This window comes from Rattus norvegicus, chromosome Y (assembly GCF_021556685.1).
Source record: "Rattus norvegicus strain SHRSP/BbbUtx chromosome Y, alternate assembly SHRSP_T2T, whole genome shotgun sequence".
NCBI lineage: Eukaryota > Metazoa > Chordata > Mammalia > Rodentia > Muridae > Rattus > Rattus norvegicus.
In genome coordinates, this window is record NC_141555.1 from 36391942 (window position 1) to 36411087 (window position 19146).

The 19146-nt window shown below is 39.0% G+C and overlaps 1 long non-coding RNA gene across 1 annotated transcript in view; it reads right to left on the reverse strand.

Moving 5' to 3' along the window:
• Positions 1 to 3891: 3891 nt before the first annotated feature.
• The window catches only part of LOC147998012 (uncharacterized), a 56201-nt gene continuing 40946 nt past the window's right edge, over positions 3892 to 19146 (reverse strand). Inside the window, exons 6-7 of the long non-coding RNA XR_015647313.1 lie at positions 5062 to 5163; positions 3892 to 4317 (exon numbers count right to left, since the gene is read on the reverse strand). This is a non-coding gene — a long non-coding RNA (uncharacterized LOC147998012). The remainder of the gene's footprint in view (positions 4318 to 5061; positions 5164 to 19146) is intronic.

Sequence of the window (19146 nt, forward strand, 5' to 3'; positions counted from 1 at the left end):
ATAAGAGGGCTTGAGAGATGGCTCAGTGGTTAAGAACACCCGACTGTTCTTCCAGAGGTCATGAGTTCAATTCCCAGCAACCACATGGTGGCTCACAACCATCTGTAAAGAGATCCGATGCCCTCTTCTGGTGTATCTGAAGACAGCTACAGTGTACTTATATATAATAAATAAAATAAATCTTAAAAAAAAAGAAAGAAATGTATATAAGAAATACTCAAGTTAATAAAAAAAGAAATAATAGCAATAATAATGGTAATGATAATAATCTGAACCAAACAACTATCCAAAATAGGCACCAAATACATATTCAAGGCCAACAACATAAAAACTAAGTATAAAAAAGATTTTTAAGAACATGGAATTCATTATCTCTTCTATGTGGTTCGCACTGAGACTATACCTCAATAAAGCAGAGACAGAATACGTCAGATATTCCGGAGTTTAATTTCCAATACATTGGTGAATGTTTTCATTTTCTGGTAGTCATTAGACAAATACTGTTGATTTTCTCATTAATTTGTTCTATGAGATCATTCCTAAAGTACTATGTTTTAGGAGTAGCTAAATATATGACCACAAGGATAGAGTATGGATACCTTTTCCATCATGAAATTGGTATACAGATTAGGCCACACTAGACACATCGAAAGGCCAATCCACATGTGTACCTCTGGCTTACTGGGAACAATTGTGAATCCCAAGACCCTGCAAATTTTAGTCATCTATCTCTACATATGGTTTCTGGGATTACAGGGTGCAACACGACACAAGAAAAAACTTGTTTCTTATGAGTTGAAAAACACATTTTATTCTGAAAAATATATATTAATTTTTTTTCAAAAAGGGTTTAATGATACAATCATAACCCAATGTGCATGATGTTATCAAAACTGCAAATTCACCAAAAGAACAAAAATTTATTAAGAATGAATAACAAAACTTCCAACCAAACCAACAGTACTAATACCTGAAGCAAACACAACTCAAACCAAAAACAAAACACAGTAATTAAGCTAAGCAGAATTCTCCAGCCGAAGGTTTAGCACCACAGTCGTACCTTGCGGCTGGCCTTGGGAACATAGTGGAAAGGCAGTCAGTCACCAATTGTAATACATTTTAACAGGTGAATCTAGCTATGCCTTTTTGAGGCCTTTACAGGTCACAGTCTTCCAAAGCTAATATGAGACTTGTATAGAATTTGGTTTCTAGACTTTGAACTTCTCTTGATGGATTTCCAACAATAAACTAGAAAATCCCTCATAACAAGAACAAATTAATCCTCTCAGACTCCTCCTGGATGCTCAGAAGCTCTTGATGTGCTTCAACATTTCTTTAAACCCTCCCATGTTCATGTTCGGCATGAAGGGAATTCCAGTGTCTGAATGGAAACTCACTTCCCTTTCGTACCTAGGCTACAGCATTTACTTAGCTCAAATGTTTACACTCCTAAGGAGATAAACATTTCAAAAATTCATCCTCTCAGTGTGTACCACTAAATATATAGCATATATTTCTACCATTTCAAGTCTTCCTTATCCATATTTCCTGAAGACTTTAGCTTTCTCCATTTTAGTAACAGGTTCTGTACCCAGCAGTCCTTGGTTACATGCAATGTTTGTCCTTGGCTTTGAACCAGCTGCTCAGTCTTAGGACCTTACCCAAGCACAAGTTTCTCCATTTTTGAATTAAGTTGTTGCTAATACGATTTCTGAGGTTTTTCAACTTGAAGAAATCTCCAAACTCTTACTGTCCCTACAGTTATGTTTAGGAATGACGTGGTTCAATACTGCAATCATGAGACCTGAGCAATTGCAGTTTCATAAAATCAAAATTAAATCACTACACATCTCTGAAATGCTGTTTCAACGTGGATTAAGTAGTTACTGTTTTCAAGTCATCCCTCTTAAACTTTAAAATGTAAGCATTACTCATGCACAGAATGCTTTCTCAAGAAAGGAGGAGGAAGGGGTTGGGGATTTAGCTCAGTGGTAGAGCGCTTGCCTAGCAGGAGCAAGGCCCTAGCAAGGCCCTGGGTTCGGTCCCCAGCTCCGAAAAAAAAAAAAAGAAAGGAGGAGGAATTCTAAATTTTTCATTGAGTTTGGGTTTAACTTACTTGTGGAGAATACTCTTCATATCTTGGATAATTCCAGCATGCCACACACAGCACAGAGGAAGTCAATTATTTGTGGGTTTTGTGTGTGTGTGTGTGTGTGTGTGTGTGTGTGTGTGTGTGTGTGTGTTTGTGTGTATGTGTGTATGTGTGTATCTGTGTGTTTATGTGTGTGCATGCGCGTGTGTGTATAGTGTCTAGGTCACTCCACAAAAAATCATGCTACGTTTTGGAGAAGCACACTTATTCAATGATACCATGGCCTCCTCAGTTTTGTATGCCTCTTTAGCATACCTAATCACTTCAAATTACACCATTTACCTATACCTCTGGGGCACAGACTAAATTCATAATATCCACCAATCTCCATAGGGATTCATAGCTGATTGATAAATAATTTTTGGAGTCTTTAGATTCAAATTTTGTCCCAAAAGTCATTAAGTATTTATTGTCCTCAAAACTCAAATCTCAGTATTATTTTCGACTTTTGAGTTTCATGCCCAAACCTCATTCACTACATGCACTCCCTCCATTGTTGACAAGTTCAAGTTATGCTTTCAGAATGTCATGTTTGCTGTGACTACCTAGTTATACAGACATGTGATAGGCAAGTGATTTCTAATATAGATTTCTTAATACTCAGTGGTTCTATTCAGTATCTGTGAAGTGGGGATTCAATCTCTTTGTGCTAAATGTAGGTTCCAAACTGCCTCTGGATATTTTTGAATAGCATCTGCTATATATGCATATGCTTTTTAGGTGGTTTTTCTTTAAAACACTCCACATACCATAGCATCAGATTATTTTAAATTTCCACGTGAAGTGATATCTTGTCCGTTCTGGCTTAGAATTGTGTGGGGATATTTAGGTCAATCTCTGTATCCCTGCAGAATCTTTCTTGATATATTATCTCCTATGGATGGTGTAATATCTACAACCTTTGATACACAGGCTTTGATAAACCTTCCTTCACCTGAGTAAAAGAAAATATTTACAGCAGATGGATCCTCTAATTTTTTGTATACTACATGATTCCCTTAACTGAAATAAGTCTATGCATGCTTATTCAGGCACAAACAGATCCATGGGGAGACGCCCCGACTAAAAATGTCAACTACTACTCAGATGTTCTCTATGTATACAGTCTGAGGAACAGTCACTTCAGTTCAATTGTTTAACTGAAGAATACTAAGCCATTTTCAAAATTAAAAAAAACAAAACAAAACAAAACAAATTACAAAGGCAAGGATTGAGATAATGCTTTTGTCTATGTAGAACATTAATTTAAGCCTCACATACAAATGTGTGATGTGAATTAATTTCAACCAATACTCCAGAAGGAATAATATACTTTTTTGTATGGTCTCTCTGGATTAGAGTATGATATCAATACAGTCTTCCGTGACAGATTTTCAACCACATATGAACATCTGAGGACTCCAGGAGAGTAACTCTTGCTCAACAAAATAACCTTAATGTTATTTGTGACAGTGCCAGGGTCCACTTATTGTTATGTATCAGAGATCTGACTCATTTTTAAGTCTTTCTTTATCTCATGCTAATTTTTATGCTGCTTGATCAGAGGTTGGTTGCAATTTTCCTCCCTGCTGAATTCACAACTACAAGAAAGTGTTTCTTATGAGAAGGCCTTGATATTCTAAAATGTAGAATGTTGTTGGCTGTGTCTTTCCGTGGCTCCCACTGTTCTCTCAAGGTTCATATCAGTGAAGAAAAAGCATTCAGAATGGAAAACACTATTGTTCTGACACAGGACAGACAAAATCCACCGAACTTTCCTTGCATGGGATTAGAACACAGTGGACAGGAGATACAGTCAGCATAGTCAATTAAATGCTCCCCCTTCGTATCCAATGGACAAATGTTTACCCCTCTGGTTTGGCTTGTTAGCCATGCTTGCTTAGACTGCTTACCCAGTTCCCAAGCTGTGAAAAGGACAGTTTTTTCTTAGCAAGGGATGAAGTCGTGGAACAACATCTTACTTTTGCTCTCTGTTTCCCCATTCCTACAAGGTAAGCAGATTCCTCCAAAGGAGATTCCATTTCCATAGTCTCCCTCCATCAGATCTGAAGCTCTGAGCCCAGTAAACAAGAATATGTCCATAACCATGACAAAGTAAAACTTTTCTTTCTTCAGTGCTGGGGAGGATGGGAAGCTGTGATGGTATCTTCTTTATTGTAGGGTATCTTGAGACAGGAGAGGGGAAAGAGCTTTGGAGGAGGGGAAATCTTGATCCCTTTAGAGTTTAAGTATAATAATAATAATGGTAATCATCATCATCATCATCATCATCATCATCATCATCATCATCACCATCATCGTCAAAAGTAATTTAGACTGGTGAGATGATTCAGCATTTAAGAGCCCTAACTGTTTTCCCATAGGTCCTGAGTTCAACTACCAGCAAAATCATAGTGGAATAAAACCATGTATAATGGCATTAAACTTCCACTTCTGTTGTGTCTGAGAGTTACAGATACTCATTGAAAACAAATAAAATAAAACTTTAAATAAAAAAAATAAAAGTTTACTTATCTAAGTTTAAGTTACTATGCTTCTGTAGCTTACCAACTTTCTGTGTGTCTGAGGACAGAAAATACATTCTCTGTCTATTAAAATCCATGATGAGAGCTCACACATTACTTTCCGTAACCCAAGACAGTTATTCAAACCACTGCTTCTGCATTTCTGAGAAATAAAATAGCTTCCTATCACACTACTATCCTTTCTTTATGTCGTGATTCTGAGAGGAACATAAGAAAATTAATTTGTATATGAGGACATTACAGTTGCATTTTCCTGTGGTCTGAGAAAACTGAGGTTATCACACAGGGGTCAGGACTATCTACAAAGAAGTGCATACAATGAGTACTTCTCTTCAAATGCTGTTGGTGCAATGGTTACCTATGCACGAGAATTTTCCAACTCACATGTCATCTTCTGGAGCTCCTTAGTCAATTTCTCCAACTTCTTAATCTGTTGCACTTGCTCACTGATGCTGGAAGGTTGGGATGATGCCTTACCCGGAGACCCTGTAGATAAAAACAAGGGAACATGCATAGTAGTAGCCCAGACACAGGAGAAAAAATGCAAATCCCCCAATAAAGCATGACAAAAGGCGAAGTCTACAGACACGTGGAAGCACTGAAAGAGGAGGAAAGCTCTAGTCAAGCTGGATCTATTAGCTATTTTCTTTCTCCCAACCATGATCGATAGACATACGCCTCACTTCCTTCTGCAGTCCCCCTGGCCCTTAACAACAAAATCTGGCCAAGACATGAAGAAATGGAGGACATTTTCAGTACATATCAGATGGGATGCAGGTAAGTCCTGGAGTCATTAGTGTTTAGGACCCCCAATCCTTAATCATGTATGTCCAAGACAAAGAGTCAGAGATATTGATGCATGTCAAGGGTAGAAGCCCTTGTCATAAAATTCCAATGGCATGTCCAGGATACCTCTGAAGATAAAATTCAATACTCTACACTGAGAGTCAAAATTTTTATTCCTGTGACTCTTCTTGGAATTCTTGCTCATTCAGAATGAAAGTAAGAAACTCATAGTAGACCAGCTGCATGCTTGACAATTCCTGGTTCTCTGCCAAAAAATGATCAGATATTCCTGAAACTGGTTCTCTTCATTAGGAATCCAGAGCCCTCAGATCATAAGTCGTACTCCTACAAGGCCAGAGCCAAGAGCACCTCCTCTAGGAAGCTCCTCAGAACCAGTCAAGTGCCCTAACTCGCCATTTACCACAAGATAATTATTCTTTCCATTTCTGTAACAAGAAAGTATTTTAATTTTTTCTTTCTCTTTCTTTTGTCTCTCCATGCTTTCTGTTTTCTCAGTAAATAGCTTGATCATCCTCAAAAATATTTGTGTGCGTAAACCAATAAGTACTAACTAAATACCACAAGGGCAGTTTCTGTTTCCATAACACTAGTGACATCACAGAGAATACCATGGAAATTCCAGCATACTCTAGAGTATCCAGAAGAGAGTCCCCTTCAACAGCACATACCTACCCATTAACTAACTCTTCTCCAAATCAACAAGCCAAGTTGCCCTTTCAAGGATCTTTGCCTGAGACACAAAGTAAGACATTCTATCACTATCCTTCTAACCCAGAGATATCACTGATCTATTGTATTTTTTACCACCTTCATGCATGAATAGTGAAGAGTCAATTCTCAAACACAGCCCACAAATGGTCCTCACCACCTTAGGTAGCACACTCAAAATGACAAAGAAGAAAATAAACTGAGAACATAGTTCAGAATGCTTGTCAGTGATGCGATGATTCGACACAGTTAATCCATCTCAGGGACATCTTCTGTTGATAAATGACCAATTTCTCCAATTTCTTCATCTATTCCTCCTGATTAGTAATATTGGAGGGTTGGGATGATGTCTTCCCAGTAGGCCAGGAACATAGATAAATACAATTAAGCAAAGACTTGGGGAAGATCCACAAACTACAACAGTTTGGATAGGGGAGTAAAAAATAGAGAAAAGTTTTAAATTCTTATAAAAACTTCCCTCAGAGGGTCAAAAATAGCTTTTCTTAGCCGTGAGGGTGGTTATGATGTGATCAATGGTACACAGTTGTGGCTACAGGTGCACTGATTAACATATGTGTAATTTGAGTCATCAAAAGCAAACACTCAGAGAAAGCAGGATGGGTCAATCTTGGAATGAGCAATTAAGAAGTGAAACTGAAGTATAGAGAGGTATCATCTGGAAGAAAAAGACTGACAGAGACAAAGACAGAAAGACAGACAGACAGATACACACACACACACACACACACACACACAGACACTCACACACAAAACAAAGCAGAAGTCATAGGGGGAAATGTTGTTGTAGATCATTGGCAAGGAGCTTCAGCCAGGGAAGAAAAATCAAATTCTTCATTTGGGGGCCACATGTGACAACGTCTATACTCCTGAAAGGCAGTAACTACTACATTTATATACAACAGCCATTAGGAAAATACAGACAGGGAAGTGTAATATAAGGGAAGAGACTAGGTATTGTTACACGATGCATGTTTATTAAAGCCCCATGTTACCTTTCTCCAGATGCTGGTAGTCCCTGTAAAGAGAAGCCATGGTCATCCTGGCATGCATTTCTTTTATCTCTGAAAATTTTCCTTCCATACATGATCCTAGGCTTGTTGGGAGCTGTTGATATTCTACATCTTCTCAGTGGTTAAAATTCTAGTCTAGTAGATTTGGACAACAGTTATATTTTTAATTGTGGTTCTGCAATAGACAGCAATTTTAGATCACACTGGAGTTTATGAGAGAATAAAGTGCATGAACTGAAATGAAATATATTATCATTAGTAAAGATTGTTGTAGGAAAGCTGAAAAACAGGAAAGAGAGGCAGACAGAAGGAGAAAGAGAGATGAGACTGAAAGACAGAGAAAGACACATACACAGAGAGACAGAGTGTAAAAATATGCCTTGTGTATATGAAGCCAGAAAATAATTTGTGAATCTAGGAGACAAGACATAAATGACTGCCTGTAAATCCCAGTAACTAAAAAAGAAGCCTGGAACCACTTGTGCTATTGAGATCATACAAGATTGGTATATACCAATGTGAGACACTAGACTTCCATGTGCAAATCCTTAGCCTAGAAAATGTAGTTATGGTTGTCCAGAAAACAAAACAAAACAAAACACAGATTTGTCCTCTCTGTCCCCATTCATTTCACTGATCTCCAATGTCACAAGAGGATAAATGGTCTTCCACTTACCCTGAAAAGTAGCTCACAATGAATAGCAGCTATCTTCAACGTTCCATCATCTGAGCCTACCCTTGTCTTGTGGATGGTACTCAGGAAGCTAACTGACAGGTTAACCTTTGCCTAGCTGGGTGTCAAAGTTCAGACATGATACCACAACCTGTGATTGTCAACACTTCCATGTTTCTAATGGGAGGACAGTGTCACAATGGCCTGATACTCTCTTGTCACGCTTTTTTTTTTTTATTAACTTGAGTATTTCTTATATAAATTACAAGTGTTATTCCCTTTCCCAGTTTCCGGGCAAACATCCCGCTCCCCCCTCCCCTTCCTTATGGGTGTTCCCCTACCAAACCTCCCCCATTGCCGCCCCCCATAGTCTAGTTCACGGGGGGTTCAGTCTTAGCAGGACCCAGGGCTTCCCCTTCCACTGGTGCTCTTACTAGGATATTCATTGCTACCTATGGGGTCAGAGTCCAGGGTCAGTCCATGTATAGTCTTTAGGTAGTGCCTTAGTCCCTGGAAGCTCTGGTTGCTTAAGATTGTTGTACTTTTGGGGTCTCGAGCCCCTTCAAGCTCTTCCAGTTCTTTCTCTGATTCCTTCAATAGGGGTCCTATTCTCAGGTCAGTGGTTTGCTGCTGGCATTCGCCTCTGTATTTGCTGTATTCTGGCTCTGTCTCTCAGGAGTGATCTACATCCAGCTTCTGTCGGTCTGCACTTCTTTGCTTCATCCATCTTGTCTAATTGGGTGGCTGTATATGTGTGGGCCACATGTGGGGCAGGCTCTGAATGGGTATTCCTTCAGTCTCTGTTTTAATCTTTGCCTCTCCCTTCCCTGCCAAGGGTATTCTTTTTCCTCATTTAAAGAAGGAGTGAAGCATTCACATTTTGAACATCCTTCTTGAGTTTCCTTTGTTCTAGGGATCTAGGTTATTCAAGCATTTGGGCTAATAGCCACTTATCAATGAGTGCATACCATGTGTGTCTTTCTGTGATTGGGTTAGCTCCCTCAGGATGATATTTTCCAGTTCCAACCATTTGCCTACGAATTTCATAAACTCATTGTTTTTGATAGCTGAGTAATATTCCATTGTGTAGATGTACCACATTGTCTGTATCCATTCCTCTGTTGAAGGGCATCTGGGTTCTTTCCATTTTCTGGCTATTATAAATAAGGCTGTGATGAACTTAGTGGAGCACGTGTCTCTTTTATATGTTGAGGCATCTTTTGGGTATATGCCCAAGAGAGGAATACCTGGATCCTCAGGCAGTACAATGTCCAAATTTCTGAGGAACCTCCAGACTGATTTCCAGAATGGTTTTACCAGTCTGCAATCCCACCAACAATGGAGGAGTGTTCCTCTTTCTCCACATCCTCGCCAGCATCTGCTGTCACCTGAGTTTTTGATCTTAGCCATACTCACTGGTGTGAGGTGAAATCTCAGGGTTGTTTTGATTTGCATTTCCCTTATGAGTAAAGATGTGGAACATTTCTTTAGGTGTTTCTCAGCCATTTGGCATTCCTCAGCTGTGAATTCTTTGTTTAGCTCTGAACCCCATTTTTTAATAGGGTTATTTGTTTCCCTGCGGTCTAACTTCTTGAGTTCTTTGTATATTTTGGATATAAGGCCTCTATATGTTGTAGGATTGGTAAAGATCTTTTCCCAATCTTTTGGTTGCCGTTTTGTCCTAACCACAGTGTCCTTTGCCTTACAGAAGCTTTGCAGTTTTATGAGATCCCATTTGTCGATTCTTGATCTTAGAGCATAAGCCATTGGAGTTTTGTTCAGGAAATATTTTCCAGTGCCTATGTGTTCCAGATGCTTCCCTAGTTTTTCTTCTATTAGTTTGAGTGTGTCTGGTTTGATGTGGAGGTCCTTGATCCACTTGGACTTAAGCTTTGTATAGGGTGATAAGCATGTATCGATCTGCATTCTTCTACATATTGCCCTCCAATTGAACAAGCACCATTTGCTGAAAATGCTATCTTTTTTCCATTGGATGGTTTTGGCTCCTTTGTCAAAAATCAAGTGACCATAGGTGTGTGGGTTCATTTCTGGGTCTTCAATTCTATTCCATTGGTCTATCTGTCTGTCTCTGTAGCAATGCCATGCAGTTTTTATCACTATTGCTCTGTAATACTGCTTGAGTTCAGGGATAGTGATTCCCCCTAAAGTCCTTTTATTGTTGAGGATAGCTTTAGCTATCCTGGGTTTTTTGTTATTCCAGATGAATTTGCAAATTGTTCTAACTCTTTGAAGAATTGGATTGGTATTTTAATGGGGATTGAATTGAATCTGTAGATTGCTTTTGGTAAAATGGCCATTTTTACTATATTAATCCTGCCAATCCATGAGAATGGGAGCTCTTTCCATCTTCTGAGGTCTTCTTCAATTTCTTTCCTCAGTGTCTTGAAGTTCTTATTGTACAGATCTTTTACTTGCTTGATTAAAGTCACACCGAGGTACTTTATATTATTTGGGTCTATTATGAATGGTGTCGTTTCCCTAATTTCTTCCTCGGCTTCTTTCTCTTTTGTATAGAGGAAGTCAACTGATTTATTTGAGTTAATTTTATACCCAGCCACTTTGCTGAAGTTGTTTATCTGCTTTAGTAGTTCTCTGGTGGAACTTTTGGGATCACTTAAATATACTATCATGTCATCTGCAAATAGTGATATTTTGACCTCTTCTTTTCCGATCTGTATCCCCTTGATCTCCTTTTGTTGTCTGATTGCTCTGGCTAGAACTTCAAGAACTATACGGAATAAGTAGGGAGAGAGTGGGTAGCCTTGTCTAGTCCCTGATTTTAGTGGGATTGCTTCAAGTTTCTCTCCATTTAGTTTAATGTTAGCAACTGGTTTGCTGTATATGGCTTTTACTATGTTTAGGTATGGGGCTTGAATTCCTATTCTTTCCAGGACTTTTATCATGAAGGGGTGTTAAATTTTGTCAAATGCTTTCTCAGCATCTAATGAAATGATCATGTGGTTCTGTTCTTTCATTTAGTTTATATAATGGATCAACTTGATGGTTTTCCGTATATTAATCCATCCCTGCATGCCTGGGATGAAGCCTACTTGATCATGGTGGATCATTGTTTTGATGTGCTCTTGAATTCGGTTTGCCAGAATTTTATTGAATATTTTGCGTCGATATTCATAAGGGAAATTGGTCTGAAGTTCTCTCTTTTTGTTGTGTCTTTGTGTGGTTTAGGTATAAGAGTAATTGTGGCTTCGTAGAAGGAATTCGGTAGGGCTCCATCTGTTTCAATTTTGTGGAATAGTTTGGATAATATTGGTATGAGGTCTTCTATGAAGATTTGATAGAATTCTGCACTAAACCTGTCTGGACCTGGAATCTTTTTGGTTGGGAGACCTTTAATGACTGCTTCTATTTCCTTAGGAGTTATTGGGTTGTTTAACTGGTTTATCTGTTCCTGATTTAACTTCGATACCTGGTATCTGTCTAGGAAATTGTCCATTTCCTGAAGATTTTCAAGTTTTGTTGAATATAGGTTTTTAAAGTAAGATCTGATGATTTTTTGAATTTCCTCTGAATCTGTAGTTATGTCTCCCTTTTCATTTCTGATTTTGTTAATTTGGACACACTCTCTGTGTCCTCTCGTTAGTCTGACTAAGGGTTTATCTATTATGTTGATTTTCTCAAAGAACCAGCTTTTGGTTCTGTTGATTCTTTCTATGGTCCTTTTTGTTTCTACTTGGTTGATTTCCGCTCTGAGTTTGATTATTTCCTGCCTTCTACTCCTCCTGGGTGTATTTGCTTCTTTTTGTTCTAGAGCTTTTGAGTGTGCTGTCAAGCTGCTGACATATGCTCTTTCCTGATTCTTTCTGCAGACACTCAGTGCTATGAGTTTTCCTCTTAGCACAGCTTTCATTGTGTCCCATAATTTGGGTATGTTGTACCTTCATTTTCATTAATTTTTAAAAGGTTTTAATTTCTTTCTTTATTTCTTCCTTGACCAGGTTATCATTGAGTAGAGCATTGTTCAATTTCCAAGTATATGTGGGCATTTTTCGATTGTTATTGAAGACCAGTTTTAGGCCGTGGTGGTCTGATAGCACGCACGGGATTATTTCTATCTTTCTGTAACTGTTGAGGCCCGTTTTTTGACCAATTATATGGTCAATTTTGGAGAAAGTACCATGAGGTGCTGAGAAGAAGGTATATCCTTTTGCTTTAGGATAGAATGTTCTATAAATATCCGTTAAGACCATTTGGCTCATGACTTCTCTTAGTCTGTCGACATCACTGTTTAATTTCTGTTTCCATGATCTGTTCATTGATGAGAGTGGAGCGCTGAAATCTCCTACTATTATTGTGTGAGGTGCAATGTGTGTTTTGAGCTTAATAAGGGTTATTTTACATAAGTAGGTGCCCTTGTATTTGGGGCATAGATATTTAGGATTGAGACTTCACCTTGGTGGATTTTTCCTTTGATGAATATGAAGTGTCCTTCCTTATCTTTTTTGATGACTTTTTGCTGGAAATTGATTTTATTTGATATTAGAATGGCAACTCCACCTTGCAACTTCTGACCATTTGCTTGGAAAGTTGTTTTCCAGCCTTTCACTCTGAGGTAGTGTCTGTCCTTGTGTCTAAGGTGTGTTTCCTGTAGGCAGCAGAATGCAGTGTCCTCATTGCGTATCCAGTTTGTTAATCTATGTCTTTTTATTGGGGAGTTGAGGCCATTGATACTGAGAGATGTTAAGGAATAGTGATTATTGTTTCCCTTTATATTCATATTTGGATGTGAGGTTATGTTTGTGTGCTTTCATTCTCTTTGTTTTGTTGCCAAGACGATTAGTTTCTTGCTTCTTCTAGGGTATAGCTTGCCTCCTTATGTTGGGCTTTACCATTTATTATCCTTTGTAGTGCTGGATTTGTAGAAAGATATTGTGTAAATTTGGTTTTGTCATGGAATATCTTGGTTTCTCCATCAATGTTAATTGAGAGTTTTGCTGGATACAGTAACCTGGGCTGGCATTTGTGTTCTCTTAGGGTCTGTATGACATCAGTCCAGGATCTTCTGTCCTTCATAGTTTCTGGCGAGAAGTCTGGTGTGATTCTGATAGGTCTCCCTTTATATGTTACTTGACCTTTTTCCCTTACTGCTTTTAATATTCTTTCTTTATTTTGTGCGTTTGGTGTTTTGACAATTATGTGACGGGAGGTGTTTCTTTTCTGGTCCAATCTATTTGGAGTTCTGTAGGCTTCTTGAATGTCTATGGGTATCTCTTTTTTTAGGTTAGGGAAGTTTTCTTCTATAATTTTGTTGAAGATATTTACTGTTCCTTTGAGCTGGGAGTCTTCACTCTCTTCTATACCTATTATCCTTTGGTTTGATCTTCTCATTGAGTCCTGGATTTCCTGTATGATTTGGACCAGTAGCTTTTTCCGCTTTACATTATCTTTGACAGTTGAGTCAATGATTTCTATGGAATCTTTTGCTCCTGAGATTCTCTCTTCCATCTCTTGTATTCTGTTGGTGAAGCTTGTATCTACAGCTCCTTGTCTCCTCTTTTGGTTTTCTATATCCAGGGTTGTTTCCATGTGTTCTTTCTTGATGGCTTCTATTTCCATTTTTAATTCCTTCAACTGTTTGATTGTGTTTTCCTGGAATTCTTTCAGGGATTTTTGTGTCTCCTCTCTATGGGCTTCTACTTGTTTATTTATGTTTTCCTGGAATTCTTTCAGGGATTTTTGTGTCTCCTCTCTATGGGCTTCTACTTGTTTATTTATGTTTTCCTGGAATTCTTTCAGGCATTTTTGCGATTCCTCTCTGTAGGCTTCTACTTGTTCTCTAAGGGAGTTCTTCACATCTTTCTTGAAGTCCTCCAGCATCATGATCAAAAATGATTTTGAAACTAGATCTTGCTTTTCTGATTTGTTTGGATATTCCATGTTTGTTTTGATGGGAGAATTGGGCTCCGTTTGTGCCATGTAGTCTTGGTTTCTGTTCCTTGGGTTCCTGCGCTTGCCTCATGCCAACAGATTATCTCTAGTGTTACTTTGTTCTACTATTTCCGACAGTAGCTAGACTGTCCTATAAGCCTGTGTGTCAGGAGTGCTGTAGACCTGTTTTCCTCTCTTTCAGTCACTTATGGGGACAGAATGTTCTGCTTTTGGGTGTGTAGTTTTTCCTCTCTACAGGTCTTCAGCTGTTCCTGTGGGCCTGTGTCTTGAGTTCACCAGGCAGCTTTCTTGCAGCAGAAAATTTGGTCTTACCTGTGGTCCAGAGGCTCAAGTTCGCTCATGGGGTGCTGCCCATGGGCTCTCTGCAGCGGCAGCAACCAGGAAGACATGTGCCGCCCCTTCCGGGAGCTTCAGTGCACCAGGGTTCCAGATGGTCTTTGGCTTTTTCCTCTGGCGTCCAAGATGTGTGTGCAGAGAGCAGTCTCTTCTGGTTTCCCAGGCTTGTCTGCCTTTCTGAAGGTTTAGCTCTCCCTCCCAAGGGATTTGGGTGCAGAGAACTGTTTATCAGGTCTGTTTCCTTCAGGTTCCGGGGTGTCTCAGGCAGGGGTCCTGCTGCTCCTGGGCCCTCCTCCAGGGGAGCCCAGAGGCCTTATACAGTTTCCTCTTGGGCCAGGGATGTGGGCAGGGGTGAGCGCTGGTGGTCTCTTCTGCTCTGCAGCCTCAGGAGTGCCCACCTGACCAGGCGGTTGGGTCTCTCTCTCACGGGGTCTGGGAGCAGAGAGCTGCTGCTGTCACGCTTTTCATATGCTTCATGTGACCCAGTTGATAGCCTCCTTCATCTTATTCACAGATCAACAGGATGCAACTTTGCTTCAGAGCCTTCATGTCTGGCCACAGAAGCCAAGAGACAAATGTCACAGTCAACAGTGATAATGTAGCCATCCCAGGGCATTTCCTCCAAGTTTTACTTTCAACTGTATTATTTTTTGCAGATTATGCTACTCTTTCTAGAAGGTCATGATGTGGGAGAACATTTGGATGCTGCCCAATCCACAGTTTAGAGATTTCTTACATATAATCCTTCTCTAAACTTGCATACAAACTAACCATTTAAGAGCACAAACTGAAACACACACACACACACACACACACACACACACACACAAACACAAACACAAACACGGTATACAGATAATAGAGAAGAGCGTGTTGAAGAAAAGTTAGGTCAGTTGGTCTACTATATAAAATGGGAAGGGCTTTTCTAAAATCTATTACCCTAGAATGGAGGATGTGAAAATGGGAAAGAATTGTGTGTCACACTTTCCCCGCAACTTGGCCACATGAACAATGATGTATGAGACAATAGATCTGCATAGTCAAAGCCAAAGACCAGAAGCATACACAGTCAATTGAAGGTCAATACAGCTCATCTCTCTGATTCTAATGGAAGAGTTCAGTTGTTTCCCACACCTCTCCTGAAGAGTATTTCATTTCAATCCAATGCTAGCACACTGAAGGATATTCAAGAACATACCTGACAGGTGATCTTTTGACTTAGGTTAATATAAACATGAAGCAAGAGTGTCAGCATTCCCAGAGCTCTGCTGAGCAGGGCGTGCTGATTTCCTCTGGATCACTTAGTAATGCTTCAGAAATCCAAGAAATCAGCCTTCTCAGACTTATTCACAGCTGCACATGTGGTATCTTGTCTTAACAACACCATACCCTGTAGATACAGAAACCAGGATGAAAACTGCAAACTTCACCAGCCTACATTTCTTTGACAGATGCCCAGAATCTCTGATAGGTCTCTCTAGATCCACGACTATAGATAGGCATGCCTTGTAGGGGTATAACATGGTTGTTTAGTTTCCCCATCTACTGTTCAGAACATGTAGGGAAGTCAGTAAGGATCCAGTCCTTGTTTTAGTTTACTAACTGACAGTTCTTCACTGTAGTAGAAAACTGCCTGCCAAAGGACACTTTTAGGACAAAACCACAAGGAACAGATTTGGAAAGGTCTATACCAATCCTCCATCTGATAGAAGGCCATAACCAATACATACAAAGAACTCAAAATTTAGACTTCAGAGAGACAAATAACCCTATTAAAATTATGTTCCAGAACTAAACAAAGATTTCTCAACTGAAGGAAATCAATTATCTGAAAAGAACGTAAAGAAATGGTCATCATAGAAATGTAAATGAAAACAACTCTGAGTTTCCACCTCACACAAGTCAGAATGATTGTAATAAAAAAAAACTCAGGAGACAGAAGATGATGATAAGGATGTGAAGAAAGAGGAACACTCCTTCTTTGTTGGTTGGATTACAAACTGGTTCAAACATTCTGGAAATCAGTCTGCAGGATCCTTAGAAAATTGGACATTGCAATAACTGAGGTCCAAGCCATACCACTCCTGGGCATATACCGAAAAGAAGACATAAAAAAAGACACATACAGAACAATGTTCATAGCAACCTTATTTAAAATACCCATAGGCTGGAAAGGACCCAGATGGCATTCATCAGAGAAATGGATACAGAAAATATGGTACATCTACACAATGGACTACTAATCAGCTATAAAACAATGATTACAGGAAAGACATAGACAAATGGATTGAACAAGAAAATATCATCCTGTGTGAAGCAAACAAATCACAGAAAAACACACATGGTATGCAATCACCAAACATGTGTATTGACCCAAAAGCTCAATTTACTCATGGTACCATCCACAGACCACTAGAAGGTCAAGAAAAGGAACCCAACTTATGCTTGCTTCAGTCCGTTTTAGAAGGGGGAAAAATATCTCTGAGTTTACAGCAGATACTGAAGGAATATAAGAATATAAGATTGATATGAATATAGGATTGATGAAGCTAAGAAGTACATGCTGACAGGAAACAGATTTAGATCTTCCTTGAGAGACATAGCTAGAGCATGTCAAATACAGAAGTGAATTCCAGTGGCAAACCAGTGCACTGATCCAGACCTCCTGTTGGTAGATTTTGAGAAAGGTTTACAAGAACTGAAGGAGATTTCAAATCCCATAAGAACTACAATGCCAATGAACCAGAGCTTTCTGGTTCATTCAAACCAATATTCAAATCTGTACATGGAAAGACCTAAAGATCCAACTGCATATGTGGCAGAGGATGGCCTTGTTGGGCACCAATGTAAGGAGAAGCCGATTGTACTCCATGGGTTTGACTCCCAGTAAAAGAGAATGACAAGGGGCAGTAAGGGGAGTTTATAGAAAAAGGGGAGGATACTAGTTAAGCTCTATGGAAAGGAACTTGGGAAATGAAATAACATTTGAAGTGTAAATATGGAAATATCCGATTAAAAATTCATTAAAATTTCCTGAAAAAAAATAAAAAATAAAGGAAGGAAAAGGAATAAAAACTTACTGACTCAGAAATCTTAAGGGTAACTGTTAGGGAATGCTATTCAGAGTAATAGTAGTGAAAAGAGTGAGATGATGAAGTCTCAACTAGAAGCAATTCTCCTTCCCAGATATCAGTTTCAGACACAAACTGCACTAAAGGAATCCAAAGCATGGAGGAGTTTACACTGAGCTGAGGACACAATACTTGCCTTTGCCTTTATCCTTAGCACCTTTTTGTTCTGGGCACAAAGAAAAGCCTTGAGCTCTCAGGAAAACTACTTTGTCCTTCCCAAGACTTAGCTTTTAGAATAAAGAAATTAATGATATAAACTCAATAACTTCCAGGATCCATAATAGGCAGGGAAGTCTACATACTTTGAGAGGCTCCCAGCTACTGATTCCTATATGTGGAAGGCTATGATTTAGGCTATCTCTTTGAGGAACCCACTCAACCCCTAAGCAGGACTCACTGAGCTTTACCAAGGAGCACATATTTGTTCTTTTTATACCAAGAGAGAAGGCCAGCTTCCTTCTCCCTATCCCTCCTCCTTGATCTTCTCTCTCACAAATGGCTGTTTACTTTGAATTATAGGCCAATTAGTAAACCCTAGAGGTAGAGGTACTTAAGGAATATCTGAGAGGCAGTTAATGTCACGACAACACTTGTGACATCACAGAAGAATCTACTACTCTCCAGGTTACAAGAGATTTTTCGTTGAGGTCTTAATGGTGATGTGACTGAGAACTGCCTTGTCCTACCTGCTAAACAGCTTTCCTTACATTGACCAGATTAGAGGGTGCCCTTTCCAGGAGTGTCTCCTGTGACACAGTGGAAACCTTTACATACATCTCTCTAAACTTAGAGACATCTCTTTGCTTCATTAGTGGTTACATATTCTGAATGGAGATAGTCAGGGGCTTGTTACTGGTAGAAAAAATTAGGAACATGGAGGGGAAGAGATTCTTTTAGATAATATTTTTAATCCCAGTCAATTTCTGTGACATACAAATCAATTTTCTAGGTTTTCTCTGTTTCCTATGGCCAGTGTTTTTCCTACAGACCTTTAAATGAATGAATATTTTACTACATTTTCCAATTTTACATTCCTTGATAGTGAACTTTATATATATTTCTGAATGTTTACTCAACAATTCCGTTTTCCAATTTCATTATTTTGCAATTGTTTTGGAACAAAAGTGGGCCCAGTTATAGAGTCATTATAACAGTGTAAGTATTGTGTTCCCATTTCAGTGATAAACTCCCAAATCCACATTTTATCCAAAAATTACCAGACATCAGGAAAGCAAAGGACAACATGAACTATTGAATGTGTTTCTGTAGTCCCATTAGACATCAGTTCTCTAATATCTACCTTCCTGTGTTACCAGGGACAGACTTGAGGGTTTTGGATATTTTACCATGATTCTTTTTTCAGTCCAACCCTAAGATTCAGGAAGATGGGCAAGGAGAGGGATGGCTTTAGGTCCATGGAAACATCAACTTCAATAGGTTCATAAGAACAGGAGGGAGTATATTTGACACTGTAATTTTTGGATTCTAAATTCTTGACCTAGATCTGCTCATTCATGCTAAATTTCCAAATAACCTCATAGCTGTAAGGACCATCAAGAATATATATATATATATATATATATATATATATATATAATTTCATCCAACAAAATTAGATAAGAATGATTAAGCTTAGAAGTGCATGCTGAGAGGAACCAGGTATAGAACTTTACACAGTGACCCAGCTAGAGCATGCCAAATACAGAATTGAATGCTAGTGGCAAACCAGTTAACTGAAAACGGACCTCATTTTGGTAGATTTTGAGAAAGGATTACAAGAGCTGAAGGGGCTTTCAATCCCATAAGAACAACAATGCCAATGAACCAGAGCTTTCTCTTACCAAACCAATATTCA